The following is a 23,637-nucleotide window of genomic DNA, read 5'->3' as shown; positions in this document are numbered from 1 at the left end:
GCAGGGTGTCAAAATCACCGTGTTTATCATACCCCAATCATGGCCCGTGTGCCTTAAAAATCTGCTACTTTCCTTCTACCCCATACATACTGTTCTCTTTACTAAGGTCTGAATTACTCTATTGTGGCTGGCTCAGGATTGTGGCCGGCTCAGGATTGTGCCTAGCTCTTTTCTTCCATGTTCTATCCCTGGGATATTGCACCTAACCTGATGCTAGGAATAGCTGGACACTAAATACATTGAATTTCTATTACTTAGAAGACACTAGGCCTGGGGTTTAGCTCAGTAGTTCTGCTGCCTGCCTCGCAAGCCCAAGGACCCGAGTTCGATCCCTGGTACCAAAAAAAACCAAAAACAAAACAACAACAACAAAAAAACAAACACTAGGCTGTGTACCTGATATCCATTACATTACTTTTACAAACCTGTGTATATAACATCATTATATTTATGAATTATACTATAAAAACTGAAAAGATAGTATATGCTCATCTACAGTTGTATTAGAGTTAAGCCTGGCAGAGCTGACATTGAACAAACGTCTATCTAACTCAAAAGTCCTTGATTTTTTTCATTTTGTTGCTGTTTCCTTCTTAAATTCCCTGATTTTTGAAGACTTCAATATGTTCAATGCTATTAATTCAAACAAAGAAAGATTTAGTGGAACACATTCTGCTTGACTGTACCTAAAAACTGAGGGTGGGGTGAAGGGGAGTCAGGTGACTATTGTGTGGTCACAGGGTGGTTGGAAAACCTGCTCTGCACAAAAGCTCTCATGATCAAATTGCTGTCCTGGGCAGGAATGAGAGTAGAATGCACAGATAAATTCATAAATATGTCTGCATTTCAGAAGCATACAGAATTAGAAATACACATGGAGAAAGAAAAACAGACAAAGAAAATGAGTTACCTATTGTTAGGGTTTAGGTCTAATATGTCCTCCAACAGTCTTATGCAGTCAGAGGTGGGAGTTTCAGAAAGCAAATGGATGGATCACCACAGTGATCAATTCATCAATGGCTAATCCCCTGATGAGTTCATAGCTGAATGTGTTATTGGGAGGCAGGAATTGTTTGGAGGAAGTGAGTCAGTGTGGTTGACTTGAAAGGGTATACTTTTGTCTCTGGCTCCTTCTCCTTTCTCTGGCTTCTTCCTGGTTAGTTCTGTGCCATAGGTTGAGCTGCCTTCCATACTGTACCCATTTGTCATGATGTTTGTGAATTGGAGCCAGATGGCCATGGACTGAAACCTCTGAAATCATGAGCCAAAATAAACCTCTCCTCCTTTAAGTTGTCTATGCCAGATATTTTTTCCAGCAATAGGAGGCTGATTATTGCAGTCATTAAATATCATTCATAGACATACCACCCCTTGATATAGATTTGAGCTAGGAATAACATCTTGAAACTTTTGTGACTCCAGTGCTGGGGACAGCGGAGGAATTGTTAATGTACATAACCTTGCATCATTTGTGGCCAATTCATACACTATACATCAGAATACATATAAAACACTTATGCAGAACTTTAAAAATATAAGATATATTTTAAATTCTACTAAGTAATATAAACACTTTTCTCCATAGTTGTATTAATAACAAGTAACAACTGTAAATAAAACATTCCATAGTTAAATTTTAAGTCCTATATTGGGAAAATATGCTATATTATGCATGCCTACACAGTACATTTCATGTTGCAACATATAGTACTGCATTTTAATTTGTCACAAATGGACCTAGCTCATTCTTTTCTAATTTTATGCAAATTTCTAATTGTTTTTTAACAGGTAAAAGTTAAACGATCATCTGTGCATTTATCTCTTTTATATTTCTATAGGATACTAGAAACAGATATAATTGCTGTATAGATCTATTAAATAATTTTATACTTATAAACAAATTGCTGACCATATGTTTTAATACTTTATACTTTTGCCCACAGTGCAAAGCAAATGACTTTTTCTTATCTTATTCAAACTAGATATTATAATTCTTTTTTTTCTATTAGACAAATGAAAAACCTCTTTGCTACATTCATATGTACCCCTTATTAGTTTGATTATCTTATATAATTTTATTAGTAATGCATAATTCTGTGAATTTCCTTTTCCTTTCTAAGTGGAATTTTATTACTGGCATGCATGCTGATATCTAATGGACTATTTGATTGTTTATATACATTACAAGCATTAATAATTTACTACCACACATGTTGAAAATATTTTTTCTGGTTTTTCTTTCAATGGTCACACTGCAGTGTTGTTTTTATTAGCTTGCTTTTTTCTGTACAAAATTTTAAGTTTTAATTTCATTGGGATAATGGATTTAAATTACTGTGTCTGCTTTTGGCATTAATGACCTTCCTAAAAAGAATTTTGCACTTATAATCTATTTTAAAACATCTTCTATATTTATTTTTATTCCATTAAAGGATTTATATTTACTTGTCATATGAGTTGAGCTAGGAATTTGAACCTTTAAAATAGTTTTCATTTATTTACTTTTAAAATAACTGTCATCAAATCTAAGAGCTCAAAACCAGGACACTATTCTGCTGCCATGCTTATATATTAAAGTGGATAACATAAATTCTTTTAATGAATGTGTAGCTTACAACTAGCAACCATAGCAATGCAAATATATATATATATATATATATACATTATTACCATATTTATTTCTAAGTTTGTGTATATGCATCTGTAAATTTCGTATTTTATCTGGCCACCAAATGTTTTAATTTTCCTTAAACTAGGTATTTTTTCAAAATATAGATCTTAGAAAATTAAAAGTAAAGAAATTTACACACGAATGATAGTTTTATAATTTTGTATTTAATGTACTGATAGTTTGTGTTAAATAGTCTATGTTCAATAAATTTAGTTTTGTTCAAACTTTATAAGGAAGTTAGTTTCATGGCCTACTTCAGGAATCAACTCAAAGAAATATAAAGTTAAGACAAATAGACCTAATTACTTAAAATGATGTATTCTTCCTTTAAAAAAAAGAATTCCACGTAATAACATAAACAGACGTAACTTGAACACTTCAGTAAAATAACAGCACTCTCATTCATTATCCAGAATTCAACCTCTAATCATGTTTATTTTTCAGGTTCATAAAAGTTGGTTTCAAGGTGACTTTTGATTCCTAGTAATGCTCTGATATGTTTTACAAAGAGTGGGTATCTTTAATATAAGGCTAGCTGATATTCTCATATTGTACTTGAGGAAATTTCAGAAATTTACATAAAAATGTCTAAAACAAAAAAATTTTACTTACTTGCAAGATCTAAATTAAAATCATACTAATTCCTGATCCCCTAGATTTTTTTTTTCCTTTTAGCAGCTGCTCTTTGTTAGAATTATTCTGGGAAATATAGTAAAGAAAAATATCTGCTATACAACTAAGATTCTATTTATACTTCACCTAATATATGTAAATTTACTGAAACTCAATAAGCATCTGAAATCCAAGATACATGCTAAAAATGAAACACAGAAAAAGTAAAACACACTAAAAGAAAAAGTACTAAAGTAAAAGGGAAAAATTTGAAACTAGTTTCCACCTTGCTTTAAAAACTGCCATTATTAACCCCGATAAAATAGATCCCACAATTTTCTGTACCCTCAGACAGATTTTGCATTTAAAAAAATGTAAAAGAGGTGAAAATATCTCTCCAAAAATATTTTCTTTAATAGTTTCTAAGGGAGGAGGCATAAATATGACTGCAGAAATAAGTGGGTTATTTTATTGGGTCCTTGCAATTGTAAAAGCAAAATCATATTACAAAAGCTATCTTGAACATCCTTTAAATTGTTTTTTACTGTCTTTTCTGAGCCCTGTGTTTTAAATTAAGCAACAAAAATAAAAAGAAGAACCAGAGAGAACACCCGTGCATTATGACAGGATGATTTTATTTTATGTATGAGTCTAAATGAGATTTTGGAAAACGGATACTGTATTTCTTAAATGGGTCTGTAGTGGTCAAAGATCATTAGGCAACTTTGGAAGATTCCGCAGGGACACCTGGGGCCAGACGTTTCAGTCCCACTGGACTAAGTCCACTGTTTGTCTTTCTGCATGGAGAATTAATAAATGTATCAATCTTCTACCAGTGGCCCTGAACTAGGGAACATAAAGGAAATAGAATAAGTGGGAAAAAAATTCGCACGTGTGCCTTTTCCTTCCCCCACCACCTGATCTTCGCTTTTTCTGTGTGTTGAACTTATTTTCCTGTCAGATTTTTCACATTATTCTTTTTTTCTTTCCTTGTTATTAGTTATGTCTCTTAGCATTCCTGACTGCTTTGCACTTTGTCTGCCTTAAAATGATGTCTCCCAACCTGGACGGGGGCTGTAATTTAATGGAATTGGCCACCTTGGCATACCTTCTGTTCAGAAGATCAGTTGGTGGCCTTGGAGCGTCAGATTTCATTAAACAGTTTTAGTAAGAAGGGAAAAAATATTAAACGGAACGTTAAGGAAACCAGTCAGGAAACATGCATGGTGCCAACAGCCCTCAAGCATGGGATTCCAAAAGCCATTCCAACATTTCTGAACTGATAAGCTAGTTAATTATTAAAACAGAAGCACTCCGAGGATACCACTGACCAAGGCTGTAACCACACCCCTTTTCAATTCTTCTTTCTTTCCTTTTCCTTAACTGCAAAGGGTTGCCTTTAAATTGCACACGTGATTCTAAGGAGTCAGTTAGAATGGTTTCAAATCGTGGTAAGAAATCTGAGCAGGTAGGAAGAAATATAAATTACAATACATGACCAAAATAAAAGGCTACAAGATTTTTAATTATTTTACTTTTGCTGTCATCAGTTGAAATAAAATTCTACTGAAGCAAAATGTAGACACTTTTTGACAGGTGTTGTCTATACTGATTTTCTTACATAATGGCTGAACTTTTTCTCCACAGCTTTGCTTACTCCTTTAGAAAATGACTAGAGGTTAGAATAATAACAGTGAATGCACAAGAGATTAAACAAAATTAAACCTCTTTGTGAATTGCCTGTTTACTGACAACGGTTTATTTGGGTGTTCATGTTTTAAAAAGCTGGCACCTAATTTCCCCTTAGTGAATCTATTATTTTGGTCAGGATAACAGACATGTAGGTGTGAAAATACATGTGCCAGACACAGACAAAAAGGAAAGAGGGAAGCAAACCCAAAAGCTGAATTGTGCTACATTAGAAGTTATGATAGGTGTGCTTTGTTGTACTACTTCAAGGAGAGGAAAACCCACTGGAACCTGGGGCTTAAGTTCATTGAAATGAGCAAGGAAATTTGAAACATATAGGAAGAAGTATTCAGGTATGTATTCTTGATATCACAGTTTTATATTTTTGGCATCAGAATGATATAAACATTTCTATCAATCCAAATGTTTTAAAAGCTTATCATACATAATGGCTTTTTAAATTAACAGTTTAGTTTTACATGTTTGAATTTAGAGGGGATGAGGACTTTTTATTTGCATAGAAACTAGGAAAAAGAAAAATGAGGGCTCTTCATGTTGACACAGCCGATAAAAGACATCCCACTGTATGAAGCAGTTTTGTAATGAACGTTAGTTATTTTAATAGACAAGATTTAATATAAAGAATCAATTGTGCAGGTTTGAAAGATCAAAAAGGGCAAAAAGGGTTACACTGATGTGGCATCATGAGAGAAGATGGTCAAAGCCAAATTGCACTTGCTGTTTATTAAAGTGGGCAAGACAGTTTTTATTTGGGTTTATTTACAGTGGTAGATAGTCCTCAGTACAGCACCAAGGATGGGAGGATTGTCCAGTGTTGGGATAAGCTAGTGTCTTACTTTCTTCATTTCTGGGTAAAATATCCAACTCTCACACATAAAACTAGGGAAGTTTTATTTTAGCTCATAGTTTGTAAAGGTTTCAATCCATAGTCAGCTGGTTCCAAGGCAGGGCAGCGTGGCAGAAGGACATGGGAGAGGAGAAACAGCTCATGGCATGGCAGGTAGGAAGCAGCAAACAAGCCTTAGTTTCTTTTTTATTCCATTCTGTCTACAAGCCTATTAGTTGTAGCCACCCACACCCAGGATGGCCTTTCCATTATTCACTCCCAGAACTACACTAAACCAGTCAATGAGCTAATTCAGTTGTCACACGCTCATAATCCAGTATCCCACAACTATGATCCAGCCACTTCCCAAACGCCCCACCTAGGAGTGCATGAGGCTTTGAGGGAGACATCTCTATATAACCCATAACAATTAATTAGAAAGTACTGGAGGACATTAGTGGGAGGTTGGTCAATTCTCTAGGCCATCTGAGTTTGCTAGTTGTTGATTACTAACATTAAAAGAAAAAAAGTGAAACCAGTTAAATATGATAATATTTACTTGAACAAACAAAAAATAGTAAGATTCTACAACCAGGCAGCAATCCAAAATGAAGATGTGTCAGAATGCACTAGGTATACAGGTTTTATTTACACCCAGAGTAAAAGAAGGGACACACAGAAACAACCTGGTTGGCTGCGGTTGGCATTTGCCCTAAGTAAGATATGCTTTTCTATGACTAGTTGAAACTCATTTGCCTGGTTAAGATAAGAGTATATTGTTAGATTAGGTTAAAATTTATTCACATGTCAAGCTAGGGTACAGTACACTATGTACAGCATTTGTGTCAGGCTGAATTTTATCACCCAAGTACAGAGACCAGTTTAAGTTAAACTTATTTCAGTTTAAAAGACATGGGCACCTATTCTCCTGCCAAAAAAAATCAAAGCTGGGGTCATTATCTTCTTTGATGATTATATTTTAAAGAAGTGGCTCCCAGGTCTTGAAAAAGACATTCTTGGGTTCTAAAAGGGAGCACAATAAGGATTTGTAATTGATAGTTTTTTGAAATAAATGCTCTAAGAAAAGGGAGGTCTGGGGCCAATAGTAAGGATAAAATCTAGGCAAAGTACTGTATAGTCAGATAAAGTGAAAGAAATGCTAAGTAAAGCCACCTTGACCAAGATGTAAGGACAAGTGGAAGGAGTCATGGTGCAGTTTCAGACTTGCAGAGGAGAGGGCAGCTGAGCCCCAAACCAAAGAGAAGAGGGCACTTCTGGGGCCTACCACCTCTGGAATTCTGAGAGGGATGCTCAGACTTTTAAACAGGGTGCTGGCTGACAGGAGCTGCCTCAGAAGGAGCAATGTGAACTGGTTCTGTGAGTTCTAGATGAAGTGGAAACTGGACCCAACCTGTGGCGTGAAGCAATCACGTGGGAGCAGATATACTGCAACCTACATAAAGAATGTGGCCTGGTGGCCATTCCCACAACAGAGAGAAGGAAGCAGGGTTCCCCTGGCCTCCCCAAGGCTTCTATTCTCCCCACAGTGTCGCCTATCACAAAATGACCGTTGGAGAGGCAGATGGTCTCTGAACAAAGAAATATCTTCACAGTATCCTAGAGCAGAACTCTGAAAAGTAGGCTTGGAGATGAGACATAAAAACTTAATATCTGGTCACCATCCATAATATCTAAGAAACTATTCACAAACTGAGCCAAGATAGCAGAACAGGCACCTAAGAACGTGTCGGGTCTGGGAAAACAAAAAGTGTGCCCCAACCCTTCACTCCATGTGGGAAGCAGAAATGGCCTAGGGGTTTCTTCTCAGGGAAAACAGATTTCCAGCCTGTTTCATTGGCATCTCAGAAGATGGGTGCATATAGGTGTGTGTCAGTCGAATCGGGTGGCAAAAAGTATACAGCAATAACAAAGAAAGCTAAATTGATTGTTTTTATGAAGGATTTTGTGTGCAGGAAGCATTCTTAAAATTTTGAGTAAGTAGATACCATTTTATTATTATTTTAATTGGACAAATTTATATAGTGATAATTTGATATATGTATGAGGTGTGTAATGATGAGGTCAGGGTAGTTACATGGTAGTTACATGGAAATTCATGGAAATGAGAAAAGTGGGCACTGTAGGGTTTTCAAAGGCACTTTTGTATCCCAAACCTAAAATTAACTTGTTATAGGAGAATGTGAAGATTATGGGTGATTAACATCTGTAGTCTTTTACATTTCACTCTAGAGGGGAGACTGACAATATGCTTGCGAACAACGTTTTCTTTAGCAAGATCTTTTTTCCATTTTACTAAATATTTAAGTGCACTACTACTTGCAAGTAATTTTAATTAGACACAACCCTTTGCATAACTTCATGTTTTTCACTTCTTGTTTTCCATTTATTTTGAAAATTCTGGTAATCATGCAGGAATTAATAATATCTAGAGTATTTATTTTTGACCATATACCATAGTTCACCTAATGTTCTAACTGCACTTTATATGAACTAATTTAATCTCCATAATACTTAATTGGCACTGAGATCAGTACTATGTCTCTAGTTTTCAAATGAGAACACTAAACCAAGCAACACTAGGTACTTTGACTAAAGCTCTACAATCTACATCTAAAAAGGGTGATATTGCATCTACTTGTTAACATATGTCAATAAATTACCATGCATTTGGCTCAATTTTAAACTTTTGTGTATCATTTTATCTATTTCTCATGGAATTTCTATGTGCTGGAGGCTATTATTACCTCCTTTGTGAAAACAAGGAAATTGAAGTAAAACTAAACAGTTACAAAGGAGAGAAGAAAATATTAGAACCTAGACAAATTACCTCCAGATATATATCCTGTCAATTAGAATTCTTTTCAAGGATTATCACCAAAAGAAATCTAATTGAACTTTTCATAATATTATCTATCAGTAAAGAAAGAGAAGAATAGCTATCACTCCTATGGTGTTAGAAATAAAAACTTTAAAAAAAGCAATAAAAACTTAAAATGAACCACATACTTATCCATACAGAAAACATTTACATGGTAATAGGTCAATGTTGCTTTATTTAAGAAACTATCCCAAAGAAACTGAAACAAAAAGAAGAATAAAAACTAAAACAAACACACACACGAAATATGTAAAAGGGCATTCTTGTTTGTAGAAGACAATGAGATTTGTATTATATTTCAACAAGCGAGTAAGCCTAGGATTCTCAGTGAATGTATCTCTCTTCTCTCCTTCACGCCCAGCTGAAAGACCTTCTCAAGGTGGGATTATCTAGTGCAATGGACTAATTGCCAGAACAACCAAAGCTCTTGGGTTTTATAACAAAGTCTGATCTTTGTATGCCTGGAAAAAAAGGCATCTAAAAAAAGACCAGAAGATTCATGGGAAAAATTAATGATGCAGTCAGAGAAGGAAGATGAAAAGATTCTAGAAGCTGAATTCACATGCCCCAGAAATGGTCACAGAAATTAAAGGCAATTGCCCTGACTTCCAGCCCATTCTTTCCCTGGGCTCCCTTCGGCCGTCCTGTCTGCAGCCTTTCTAATCCCCAGGGGTAGTCATATTTTCTTTCTCTTTTGGCATCTTGTAGATTTAATGTTCATCTGTTGAGGCACATTGAGGTGATTTGCCAAATAACTCCTTTTGGCAAAAAGAATGTGCTGGGTTATTATTCTTATTCCAAATGAGCCAGACTGACTGTCTACACTGTGGGAATATGCCAGATAATTACTTTAACCATGCCTTTCCCTTTAGCTGTGTATACATGGTCCTCATACTCTAGATAAACTTGGTTAAACCTCATATTGAATAATTACTGGCAAGTGGCCATGCATTCTGGGTAATTTAATGTTCATCTTTGGTTTCTACAGGGTGCTAGTGACAAAAGCAGGTTTTGTTTATACATACATTAGAAGGATTTTCTCTTCATAATTTGAAAGGAAAATCCGCAAAACATGAAGAAAACAAGCGCTCAATTAAAACCTACTGTTTTTGATTCCAAGATTTGTTCAGAAATCACAGATACAGTGCTAAGAAAAAGCTGATGTACTTTAGTTTTTAAAAACAGAAAGACACTATAAAATGAGCATGGCTTGTTCTCACTGTCTCACGAGTCAAGCAGTTGTTATCGTGTTTAAATCGTGCCCGATATAATGTTCTCCCTTATGAAAGTGAAGACTAATGCTGCTGTATTTTATTACAGGAGGTAACCTATATTTTTTTCTCATGAATTGCATTACTTTGCAATCCTATAGGATTAGAAAAAGTGCTAGAGTTGGAGGCAGGAGTAGGTAAGTTAGTAAGTTGTAACTGTATTATGTGTTTTAGAAGAGAGGCAAGAAATTTAACCTTTCCCCCTTTTCCTTGACAAGATGATTACAACATCATTGTAGCATTGCAAATATGTTTATGAAGTATAAATTAGATTACATAGAAAAAAGTATTTTATAAGCTGTGAAACACTGAATGTGCTACACTACAGGACCAAAATATTTTAAATTGGTTTAACTTTTGTACATTTCTCCATAACAAAATATAAAACCTATTTTGGTAAAGTAGAATGAGTAAGGTTGGCAAGGGAATGTTGGTACATTCCCTTGGTACACATTGGTACACAGACAGCCCTGAAATCAGGAATACCATCTTCAAATTAAATTACATTTTTTCTTCACAAATTCTACAAAGGAAACTTAAGTATTTCAGAGAGAAGGAGATAAGAATGGGAAACAAATTTACAATAAGCATTCCAAGCTTTGAAATATTCATATTCTTGAATACATGTTAATGGGGACTTGTTCACTTGTTCATATGTATATAGAAATAAAAGCTTTAGGAGCATGTTGCAATCAATTCTGGTGCATTTCTGGGTTAAGGACATTGACACAGGAAAAACTTGTGTTCCCTAGACTGGCTTTTCTTCCAGGCTCCACTAGATGATCAGGATTCCCCACCTTCCTCATAGCCTTGTTGGTACCCTTTAATCAGCAAGGACATGTGGTCAAAATGATGTGAATCATACTCAGAAAGATCTAAATATTGTTTCACAGAATCTCCTAGTCTTCTTTTTCCTCTTCTCCAGAGTCAGTGACTTCTAATGGCTCAGTATCAGAAAGGCCTTTGAAGAGCCACTAGGAAAGATTCAGGGTAGCAGTGAAAGGAATACTTATTGTGTTGACTCAGAGTCTCAGCAGGTACATAGTTTACACCATAGTCTACTGTCTGATCCTGAAAAGTGTTTCATAATACACATGAATTCTCTCCCGTAACTTGATAGTCAAAGTGGATGGGTGTCCCTGTGTTCATGCTCCATCCAGAAAATATAATCATTAAGAAACTTTGGGCACACACTTAAAATATTAATGTTCAAAATAAACTTGAAAATGAATAAATAGATAATTACCCATAGTGCACAGGCCACTTCAACTTTTTTAGGTACTCAAATTTACCTTTGGATTAAATTATACTAAGTTTGTATTCTTGAACCTAATTATACTGCTTCCTCACAGAGTTGCTTTTCTTGAGATGTGTATTGAATATATATTTCTATTGTCTTCATAGGGATACTAGAAAAAACAGTGTTCTGTTGTATAGTGAGGACATTCTGTTATGTCCTATTTTATAGCATCTATTACTAAATTATAGGGTCTCATTTCTCAGTGCTATTCAGCAATATTTCTTTCTAATTTTGTTGATCCAATATCTGTACTATTATTGATGTTTTATTTTAAAATGATGGCTATGACAATCTTGCTTTTCTCTGTTTTGGCCAATGGGAGGCTCAATACCATATTTGTAATCAACAACTTGGTGTAAACATTTATTTGATACTATTTTTTCTTAGTAACTTTCGCCTTAATTTTACTTTTTCTATCTGCATAATTTCACATCATAACTAATTCATTTTTAATAATTTATTTGTTTTTCACGTGACTTTCCTATATACCCAATAATTATTTTGTTTTGGTAAGAGTACTAGCTTTAGATTTCATATTATATCTCACTGAAGAAGAGAAAATTTTGAGACACTAAAATTAGTCACAATATGAAGTAAATTACATTTATGTGAATCAGAGGAAATCTGGCTTAAAACACAAGACAAGTCTCATAGAGTTTCATATCATATTAGTGATCCTCTCTAAATTATTTATGTGTCCCATTATGGATTTGATTTTTCTTGAGAAAATTAAAACTTCGGCACCAAATTTCTTTTTTTTTTAATTTTATTTTATTGGTACATTTTAGGTAAACAATATAATGACATTCATCATTGGAAATTTGCACCTTTACATAATCTCTCTTGGTTCTTATTTTTCCCACTTCCCCTGTCCTCCCTTCAACCCCTCCATCCCTCCCTATTTACAAAGACTTTGTTTCCATTTTCTCCTATTAATTTCATTCCCTTCTTTCATTTCCCCTACCTCTCCAACTTCCCCTTCCCCTTTGCCCCTTTTCTTCCTATTTCATATTATCTATTATACCTTTTAATCCTTATTTACACTTTCTCACACTAGAGAAACTATTTGTATTTACATATGTGTGTCCTATTTATTTCACTTAAGAATGTCGCCTCAATGTGCATCCATTTAGCTATAAATGTCTCTAATTTCTTATGTTTTATGGCTGAGTAGTACTCCATTTTATTAAAAAAACACATTTTCTTTATCCAGTCTCCAGTTGATGGGCAGTCGGGCTGCTTCCATGTTTTAGCTATTAGAAATTTTGCTGCTATGAACATGGGTGCACATATATCACTGTGGTATGATTCTTTTCATTCTTTGGGGAAGATCCCCAGCAGGGGAATAGTGGGGTCAAATGGGACTTCCAGTCCTGGTTCTTTGAGGTATCTCCATACTGATTTCCACAGTGGTTGCACCAGTCTACACTCCCACAAGCAGTGGAGCAGGGTTCCTCTTTCCTCACAGCCCCGCCAGCATTTGTTATTGGTTGATTTCATGATAGCAGCCATTCTTTCTGGAGCCAGGCAGAATTTCAGTGTTGTTTTCATTTGCATCTCTCAAATGACCAGTGATGTTGAACATTTTTTCATATGTTTATTTGCTATTTCTACTTCTTTGTCTGAGAAATGTCTGTTCATTTTAGATGCCCATTTTTGGATTGGGTCTTTAAATTTGGGAGGTCTGATTTTTTCAAATTCTTTATACATTCAAGATAGTAGACCTTTGTCTGAGGAACAGCAGGTGAAGATTTTTTTCCACATTGTGGGTTGTCTCTTCACTCTGTTGGTGGTTTCTCTTGCTGTGCAGAAGCTTTTTAATAAGAAGAGATCCCACTGGTTGATTGATTGTGCTAGTTCATGGGCAACTGAGGTTTTGTTCGTAAAATCTTTTCCTACACTAATGTCTTCAAGAGTTCTACCTAACGTCTGTTCCAGCTGATTCAGCATTTCAATTTTATTTTATTTATTTATTTATTTATTCATTTATTTTTTGGTACCAGGGATCAAACTTGGGTCCTTGAGCTTGTGAGGCAGGCAGCAGAACCACTAAGCTAAATCCCTGGCCCAGCGTTTCTATTTTAATATTTAGATCTTTAATCTATTTCGATTTTAGTTTAGTGCATGGTGAGAGATATATGTCTAGTTTTAATCTTTGACAAGTTGAAACCCAATTTTTCCAGCACCATTTATTAAAGAGGCTATCTTTCATCCAGTGAGGCTGTTTGGCTCCTTTATCAAAGATGAGGTGGCTGAGTGTGTCTGGAGCAGTTTTGGCATCTTCTAATCTGTTTCACTGGTCCTCAGATCTGTTTCTTTGCCAGTAACATGCTGTTTTTGTCACAGTAGCTTTGTAGTATAGTTTCAAGTTGGGGGTTGTGATGCCCCCTGCCATGTCTCTGTTACCTAGAATTGCTTTTGGTATTCTTCATCTCTTCTTGTTCCAAATGAATTTTTGGATTGTTTTCTCAGGGTCTGTGAAGTATGCTGCTGGGATTTCAATCGGGATTGCATTGAATCTATATAGCAGTTTTGGAAGTATGGCCATTTTCACTATGTTAATCCTTCCTACCCAGGAGCAGGGGATGTCTTTCCATTTTCTGATATCATCTTCAATATCTCTTTTCAGAGTCCCATAGTTTTCAGAGAAGAGGTCTTTAATTTCTTTTGTTAGGTTGATTCCTAGGTATTTCAGTTTTTTGGATGCTATTGTGAAAGGAATTGCTTGCCCTATTTCTGTCTCAGTGAGTCTGTTGATCATATAGAGGAAAGCTATTGATTTTTTTTTATGTTGACCTTGATCATACGCCTTGACCAAGTGGGATTCTTCCCAGGGAGGCAGGGATGGTTCAACATATGCAAATCAATCAATGTAATAAACTTTATCAATAGAGCCAAGGACAAAAACCATGATTATCTCCATAGATGCAGAAAAAGCATTTGACAAAATTAAACATGAGTTTATGATAAAAACCTTACAAAATATAGGAATAGATGGTTTCTACCTCAATCTGATAAAAGCCATCTATGAAAAACCGACAGCTGATATCATACTAAATGGTCAAAAACTGAAATCCTTCACACTAAAATCAGGAAACAGACAAGGATGTCCACTATTACCACTCTTGTTCAATATAGTTTTGGAAACATTAGCCACGGCAATTAGACAGGAGAAAGAAATAAAAGGAATAAAGATAGGAAATGAAAAAGTCAAATTGTCATTATTTGCAGATGACATGATACTCTATATAGAAGACCCCAAGAACACCACCAAAAGTCTTCTAGACTTAATAACCAAATTCAGTAATGTAGCTGGATACAAAGTTGGCACCAAATTTCTAAACAGAATCAAATGATCAATTTAATTGTCTATCCATTTGAAATATTCTATAATATTGTTAATAAATGAAGAGAGCATATCTGAGATGGGGAACAGCTCTACAGAAATCACATTGTTTAAAGAAAAGAGAAAGTAGAATATTTTATAATCTGTTGAACCACAGGAACAAATTTGCTGTAGTATGGATTTTAAAATCATGTGTTTCATGTATATGTAAATCATCCCAGTAAACATAATTAATTTAAAAAATCACATGCTCAATATTTATAGCCAGGCCATACCATCAAAACACATAAAGATTTCAATACATAAATAAAACAATAGAATAACTTTTGCCCCTTCTTGGAGTAAGGAGTTTCCTATTTTATAAATGTATCTTTAAAAAAAATTATAATAGGCATTTGCTATTGTACTTTGTGTTCTTGCAAAACAAAAGAATTTTACTATTGAAAATCAATTATTCTTCTTTATTGGAATAGAAAAATGGATGCTTTTGAGACTATAATGTTGAGTGAAATAAATCAGACACACAACTTAAATATAGCATGGTTTCTCTTATGTGAGAAATCCAAATTATAAATAAAGATCAAAATAGAAGATAGATAATAAAAAATAGGGAGATTGATCTTTTGTAAGTGGGAAGTGGTCTAAGGATGGACGGAGGGAAAAGAGAGTGGAGGTGAAAGAGATAAAAAAGTAATTCAGATGTGATATGCACATGTGTCAACTTTCCATGAATAATATAATCATCATTACCAATAAAAATTAATTTAAATAGCCAATTATTATAATTATTTTTAAAATATATGAAAAAGCATAATAATCAGAATTCCACATTGTAGATTATATTTTCATTTATAGCATGCCAGACTATTACCCCAAACAAGAATAATAATATTGGAACCCTATCAAAAAAAAAGCATCATTTTGCTAAAATCTAAGGTCATTGGGTCTAAATTCTATAATTCCTGGGCCAGCGATATAGCCCAGTGGCACAGTACCTGCCTGGCAAGTGCAAGGTCCTGAGTTTGATCCCCAATACAAATAAAACCCCTGTAATTCCTCTGTGTGAACTTCCTGGTTTTTCAAATGTTTCCACTTGTCTCCAGAGGAAAATTTAAGATAATACCATTAAATTAAAAAATTGAAATTAACGATTACAATTTAAATAACAACTAAGATATTCAAGATTTTCTTCTTTGTAGCACTAGGCCTCTGGTATTACTCTAATATTAGGTTGATATCATGTTTAATAAGCATTTTCAAAATTGAACCCATTTTTCATTTTTTGGTGAGGGTGGGGGGTAGTGGGGAGGCAGATTCAAAAGAAGTGAGATGTATTCTCAAGATACAATTCCATGTAGTTCGAAATGTCCCTGCTATAATTACTAGTAAATACAGGTATAAGAAAGACACTGATACTTTTACATTAACTAATTAAATATAAAAATAGATTTAAAAGAATTTTGATTTGTAAGGCACTGATCTCTATTATTGTTATTTCCTAGATGAAATGTAATCTGTCTTCTTTTCTCTGATTTCTTTCAAAATGTCTTTCTTTAACTATGATTTTCTAAACTTGATTCTGCTAATGGTAGAGTTTTGGGGATTGTTTCCTTGATTATTTTTGTTTTTTATATTTATCCACTTTGGCATTCCCTGAGATTCTTGGATCTGTGATGATGGATATATCACATATGGAAATAATTTAATAAATATTTCTTTAAATATTTCCTCTGCTCCTTGGTCTGTCACTTTGAGGATACTAGTTACATCCTTTTGCTTATGTGGCATGGTACTAAAATGTCTATTATGCTCTTTTCATATATTTTTTATCTAAAAGTTTTAATGTTAATGATATCTGTTGAACTCTATTTGCCATTTAAAACCATCCCATAAAGCTCAATTTCAGATTCTATTTCTTCTTCTGCACTTTCAATTTAGTTACTTTTTAGGACTTTTAACATCCTGTCAATTATTTTCTTCTTACTTCTTAATTTGAAGTCCTGTCTATTGATTCTAGCACCCAGGTCTATGTTATGTGACCCTCTATATATTGTTCCTTTATTTCCATTTCTACCTGTTTTGGTCACTTTCTCCTGTCGTTTTGCATATCTTTTGATTTCTGTTCGTATGAAACATAGTTTGAACAAATGAACAGTACAAATCAAAATGGAAAATAGGATTATTTTCTATCATCCAGTGGTTCCTATTTTAAGTTGCAGTTAGAGAGATCTGCTTGTCCTTCTTCCTGCTTGAACATTCTCATGTTCAGGGGATCTCAGCTGGGGGAGTCTCTTTACTTCCTTGTTCACCTCTAGCAGGGCAGGGGCTGGAGCAATTTGGAAGGTGGCATTGCTCTGATTTCTTGCTCTTGGGAGTTACTCAGCAAAACCCTCAGGAGAGAGCACTGTCAGGTGAGAAACTTATGTTTACTTCTGGAATCTTTTAGATTCCAATATCATATCAGCCCACATGTTCCTGAAGTCTCAGATGGCTCTGTGTCTCATTAAAGCCTTTCTGATAATGAGAGGCCTGCTGCTCTTTCTGGTGCCCTGGATAAGAGGAAACTACTGCTCCAGGTACCACAGCTTCTGCTCTCGGCTTACCTGCAAAGGACTTGTCATTCTCTGTGATTTAGTTCTTTGGGCATCTTTGTCTCCACTGGTCTTTGATGATTTCAAAGGAAAACATGACACCTACTTAATGAGGATTACGATACAAAAGTGGTGATAGTTTCTCACAGACTTCTGATACTTGGAATCTCAAAATAATTAAAGGTTTAAACTGTGACCTTCTTGCCTCAGTAGAGCTAGTTTTATCACCTAACAGAGCACCACTGGTTATAGCAGAACTGGAGAACTTTCCGTGTGTATTCATATCTATGTTTCTGCAGGCTTTCAACAAATACTGGAAGGTCAGTTAATAGAGTGACTTACATATCTCCTCTATTGTAAAAGCACTCAGAAAATTCTTACATTTCTGTTCCAAACATCAATAAGGATTTTTAAAAATATATCTTCTATTAACATTTTATTTTGTTTGAAATGACAAGGCCTTTAGCTACAATAACATCGCTATATAAAACTCTGTGGAGATGTTACTGTAATTATTTAGTTGTGAATTGAAGATACCTGAACTAAGAGGGGATTACGATAGGGGGAAGAGTGCTGTTTCACATCTTTCAAGATTGAAGATTCAGTTTGTTTTATTAGACTTGTTTATAATTCACCTGTAGCAAGACAGATTTTGAGTTTCGTGGAAAACCACCTTGAATCATTATAATAGTCTTGCTGTCACTTTTAATTCTAAGTCATATGCATTTTTCTTATTTATTTATGTTTTGTTGGTCTCACTGTTTTCTTAAGCACTTGGAGGGGAATTGGGAGAGGCTGCATAATGATTTTTCTAGCCAGGCACCATTTTAAACTGAAGATTGCATTGTACAATTCTTAATATTCTTCTGCTGTTGTTTCTTCTCTTTTATCTTTCCCTTAGCTGCCAACTTCAAATCAGGAATATTTCACCAACATCTGTTTATTATTTTATTTAAACCAAATGAATACAAGATTGTGCACATGCACAAAGTTTACAAGTTTACATCCAGCCTTCAGATGACTTCTTTACATTTATGCTGGATGTTTTTGGCTCCAAACCCATCTTTTATATTCAATTACTTTTTTTCTTTGCTTCAAAGCCAAGCACATTTATAAGTAGTACTGGTTGGATAATCACAAAAGAATCTTAAACAAGTCAATGCTTTATGTTTGCAACCAACAAATACATCGCTGGCTTATCCAAGTGCCATCACATCAAAGCCAAAAGAATAAGAGCCAATTTATACTCACCATTCACTCTGAGGCTCTTTTAATAGTGGAGAAATTATGATAAAGTCATGATTTGTGATTCTGGCCCTCTGTTAAACCTGTACATAATGAATAAAATGTCAGGTAATATTAGAAAAAAATGAATAAAGTGTCAATAATAATAAATGAATAACACATGGGGTATCTTGTTTTTAACTTTTCAATATCTCCAAAATAAACATTTTATGCCAGTGGTAGGTTATTTTATACATTTATGGGTCAGTCAGAGCTTTCTGAAATAAACTGTAGAGCTGTCTGCATTACATTCCAAACCACTGAGATTTGGTTATAAACAAGACTCAGTTTTCTGGTCTGTGAGTTTCCTTATGAGTTTTCCTCTCTATCTTCAAAGTCATGTCTTTCACTCATAGTTGGTCTAGAGCAAATCTGCAAGATAAACCATCAAATAGGGTGAGGACTAGTATTATCCTGAAAGAGTTTCTCTTAAAATACTTGTGTGACATTAGAAATGCAGATTTCAAAAATTATCTAGCAGATTGGGAAAAGAAGGCCTAATTCAGTTAGGCAATTCTGATTGCATGTAGTTTTTTGAAATTATCTGAATGAACTGGCTTAGATTTGTCTCTGTAAAAATGTAACACATTAAATTATGTAAATATTTTCTCTGACATAATCCTACTCTATAACTCAATGACATTAATGCTATTAAAAAAAGGAAAATCAAGTTTTAAAATAAATAAATTTCATGTATATTTCTTATAATATTTTTCCTACAGACTTAGAAAAATACTTTTTATCTTCAATAATTTTTAAAAATTAGAACAATTCACTTTTTCAAGGTTTAAATTATACTTCTAGTTTGTCAGCCACTAAGTAGTTATAATCATTTAAAATACTCCTATAGTTTTAATTCTGTGGCATTTAAAAAATGTAATCCCCTACTGGCCAAAAGTTTTACACTGTTCATATTTTTACAAAACTAAGGACAGCTTTTGATCACTTTGGTCAACACAATTAAGTCTCCCAGCAAGATTTAATTTGGACTGGAGTTATTAGTGTCCCTTCACAAGTGTTTTTGTTGTTATCTTTTCTTCTCTATAAATTAAATTATATGCCATGACTTGTCCAACTATTTACTTACCCATGAAATATAATTATATAATTATATATTTATCAGAGATAAAGATGTGTTACAACATAATAATTCTCAAATGGTGAGAAAACTCACACAGACTTAGAATAATCTAGTTTAATTCAAATGGTGTATGTTATGGTTTAGATCTACAATGTCCCCCAGAGTCTCCTGTTTGGAAGGCTATTGGATCATTAGGACTCTCTACACCTCAGTGGACCAATCCATTGATGAGTGTACTGCTGCCTTGCTGTGAGGAGGGGTGGGTCCTAATTAGGAGTGGGTCCTGGTGGTGGGACATAGAAGGGCATATTCCAGCCTGCTCTCTGTAACATCCCGGCTGCCATGGGTTGGGCACCTTATTCTGTTCCATCCCCCTCTGCCATCCTGTATCTGTGGTCAAGCCAGCTGACCATGGCCTGAAACTGTGAGCCAAACTAAACTTCTCCTCCTTGAAGTTGTATGTTTTGGATAATTTGTCTCAGGGGTGAGAAAGTGATTAAGACAGTTTGTCTCTGTTCACACTGATGAAGAGAGAGATGGACAATACTAGTCATTTTGACCCCTAGCCTGTAGCTCAACAGAAGTAGCAATTTAATCTAAAATGTATTGATATGAAAAGTAGAAAAGCAAATCAAACAGATACCTACATATCCCTCAAATCTCCAATCTTCCAGTGTGGTATTGTTGGAAGTATAATTGGGAAACCACGATTCTCAGAGTCTGGAAAACTCATTCAGACATCAAGTACTAGCTAGGTAACCTGGAGGTTGTTAGTTTGTCTAACATCAAAAATTCTACTGTTGTCATTTTTATATTATGTAACTTTAAAAAATTGACCTAAAATATTTGATAAAAGCTGCAAATTGTCACAGGAAAGACAGTAAATATAGAAGTAGTTCACTGCAAAAGGCTTTTTAAATTTTCAGGGGATATAAAAGCTGAAACACATTTGGTTGTCACAGCAGGAAGAGAGGAGTGGATACTAAATGAACATTGGGTCTGGGCTGTGGTGGGCGCAGGGCAGCCCCACATTATGAATCATCTGGATGGACCTACAAATAGAGCTAGGTTGTGAAATGCTGGAATAAAATGAAAAATTTCCAAACATCTTTCACCTCTAATGTCCTAATGACAAAATGAATTCTTGCTGTACATGAAAAAGATTCAAGTAAAATTACTGATTCGATGATAATCAATTCACACTACCAAAATTAACCTTTTGTATTATAAAAGTGATTTTCAGGTACTATCTTTAATTTTATATGGGTTACATGACCTTTATTCAATATAATTATGATAATATCATGCATAGAAATTTAGGACAAAATTTGAATGTCATCATTTTAGAGGTATTTTTTTTACAGGAACACCAAAGTGAAGATTTATTTTAACAGGAGCTATGTTGCAGGGGGCCCTAGATAAAACCTGAATAGTGGCTGAGGAATGCTTCTTATATAACAGACACAGAGAATGCTCCTCATATAGCAGCTACAAGCCTTATGAATTAACTTGTACAGTATGAAAGTATACCCAGTTCTTATTTCTTAATGAACCTATTGGTTCATATTATTATACAAATCTATCTACTATTATGCAAATGTATCTATCTATCCCAGATAGGATTCCTACATATTTCTACCATATATTCATCTTGAAGTTTCAAAAGTGATAGATAACAAATACCAAGAAGGTAGAAATAGTATTGAAAATCCACTATTTTAGTTCTGCAAAATCAATCATCTGGTTAAATATTTTTAGTCAACAACAAGCAAATTAATGACTGTCAAAATGTCAATTAGATTATTGTTCTCATTTTTTTATCCTTTATTTTCTATGCCCATCACAGATTTACTCTTTTCCTACTTTTATATAAATTTAAGGTATATTATATTTTGATAAACATATATTTTAAATGATTACCTGGAGACTGAAGAATTTTTCTATCAAATTTCACTGACTGTATTGGTAAACATCCCCTATTGTAAAGCTATTTCCTGACTAGGACACATATTTCTTTACTAAGTCAAAAATACTATAGAAAAAAAAAATACTATAGAGAGGTGATGGAAATTCTAGTAAGTTTATTATATTACATTTTCTTCAACTTATTTATTTGACTTTTTGTTTCATTTCTTCCTCCTCTTTATTCTCCTAGATGCCTCCACAGTTGAAACAATAAAGAAAAATCTGTGAAATGTCATATTAAAGGTTAGGGCCAGTTGCATATCTTCTGTGGCATTAATTGGTTATATGACTTTGACTGCATTTCTTAAATACAGGTAATACCCGAACCACAGAGGTTATTTCTATGCTTGTTTTAAGTTAAATGAAATAACATTTTGCAAAATTAAATCCCAGCTTCCTCCAGTTTTCTAGTACTGATCATCATGGAAGCGAAGCTTTTCACCAAATGTTCCAAAGGAAATGTGCTACAAAACATTGTAGAATCCCGTTGAGGCCAAGCAATCTGTTTGGCAGTGGGACTCTCTCTCTAAGGCTTCTGAAATATTGATGGTGCTATAAACAAAGTGTTTCATTATTTTCATCCTATTTAAGATCAATTGCCTGGAAGAATATTAATAATATACCGACTAAATCATCAAAAGAGAAGTAATCTATAGCAGATACAGTGACGCAAGACATGTATCAACAGTTACTCACAGTATTGATTGTTATATTATAGTCTGTGACCTGAATAGATAAATATTACTATGGTGTCCATAAGCCAAGATTTATAAACAAAATGGTATGTTTATTTATTTTTTAATTTGAGACTTGTTTCTTTTTTAAAAAATAACATCCAACATAGAGAATTTTTACCTATATATGATTTATCTTCTTTTTTCCCGTTCCCCTCCCCTCCCTTCAACCCTTCTTCCCCTCTTTATTTAGAACAGCTTTGTTTCCATTTTTTCTTCTGTTATTTTTTTCTTGTCCATCTTCCTTTCCTCCTCCCCTCTCCGATGTTCCCAATCTCATTTGAGCATTTTCCTCCCATTTCCCAATATCTATTGTATGTTTTGGTCCTTATTTACACTTTCAGTTTCTCATGTCAGAGAAATCATGTGATATTTGAAAACATGAATCTGATTTATTTCACTTAAGAGTATGGTCTCAATGTGTACTCATTTAGTTATAAATATCTCAAGCTTATCCTTCTCTGTAGCAGAGTAGTACTCCATTTTATTAAAAAAAACCACATCTTTATCCATTCATCAACTGATGGGCATTTGGGTTGCTTCCAAGATTTAGCTATCACAAATTGTACTGCTATAAACATAGGTGTGCATATAGCATTGTGGTATGATGCTGTTATTCTTTAGGGAAGATATCAAGAAGCAGAATAGCCAGGGCAAATGGAACTTCTAGTTTTAGTTTTTGGAGGAATCTCAACACTGATTTCCACAGTGGTTGCAGCAGCTTACATACACTCTCACCAACAGTGGAGAAGGTTCCTTTTCACCACAGCCACGCCAGCATTTGTTATCAGTTGTTTTCTTGAAAATAGCCATTCTTCCTGGAGTGCAATTGGATCTCAGCATTGTTTTAATTTGCATTTCTTTTCCATTTCCACTTCTTCATTTGAGAAGTGTCAATTCATCTCAGATTCCCATTTTTTAATTAGGTCCTTCAGTTTGGGGGATTTATTATTTTTTTGAGTTCTTTATATAGTCTAGATATTAGTCCTTTGAGGAACAACTAGCAAAATTTTTTTCCAAAATTGTGGGTTGTCTCTTTGTACTGTTGATAGTTTCTTTTCCTGTGCAAAAGCTTTTTAATAAGCTGAGATCCCAGTTGTTGATTCTTTGTAATATTTCCTGTGTGATCAGGGTTTTCTTCATAAAGTCTTTGCCTACACCAATGTCTTCAAGAGTTCTACCTATTTTATCTTTCAAGAGATTTAGTGCTTCTGTTTTAATATTTAGATCTTTGATTCATTTTGATTTGAGTTTAGTGCAAGGTGGGAGATATGGGTCTAGTTTTAGACTCTGACATGTGGAAAGCCAGTTATTCCAGCACCATATATTAAAGAGGCTATGTTTCTT

The sequence above is a fragment of the Heterocephalus glaber genome, unplaced genomic scaffold (assembly GCF_053883595.1).
Source record: "Heterocephalus glaber isolate CG9 unplaced genomic scaffold, H.glaber_assembly_v1.0 deba00000937, whole genome shotgun sequence".
Lineage (NCBI taxonomy): Eukaryota > Metazoa > Chordata > Mammalia > Rodentia > Bathyergidae > Heterocephalus > Heterocephalus glaber.
This window is presented reverse-complemented; position numbering follows the sequence as displayed.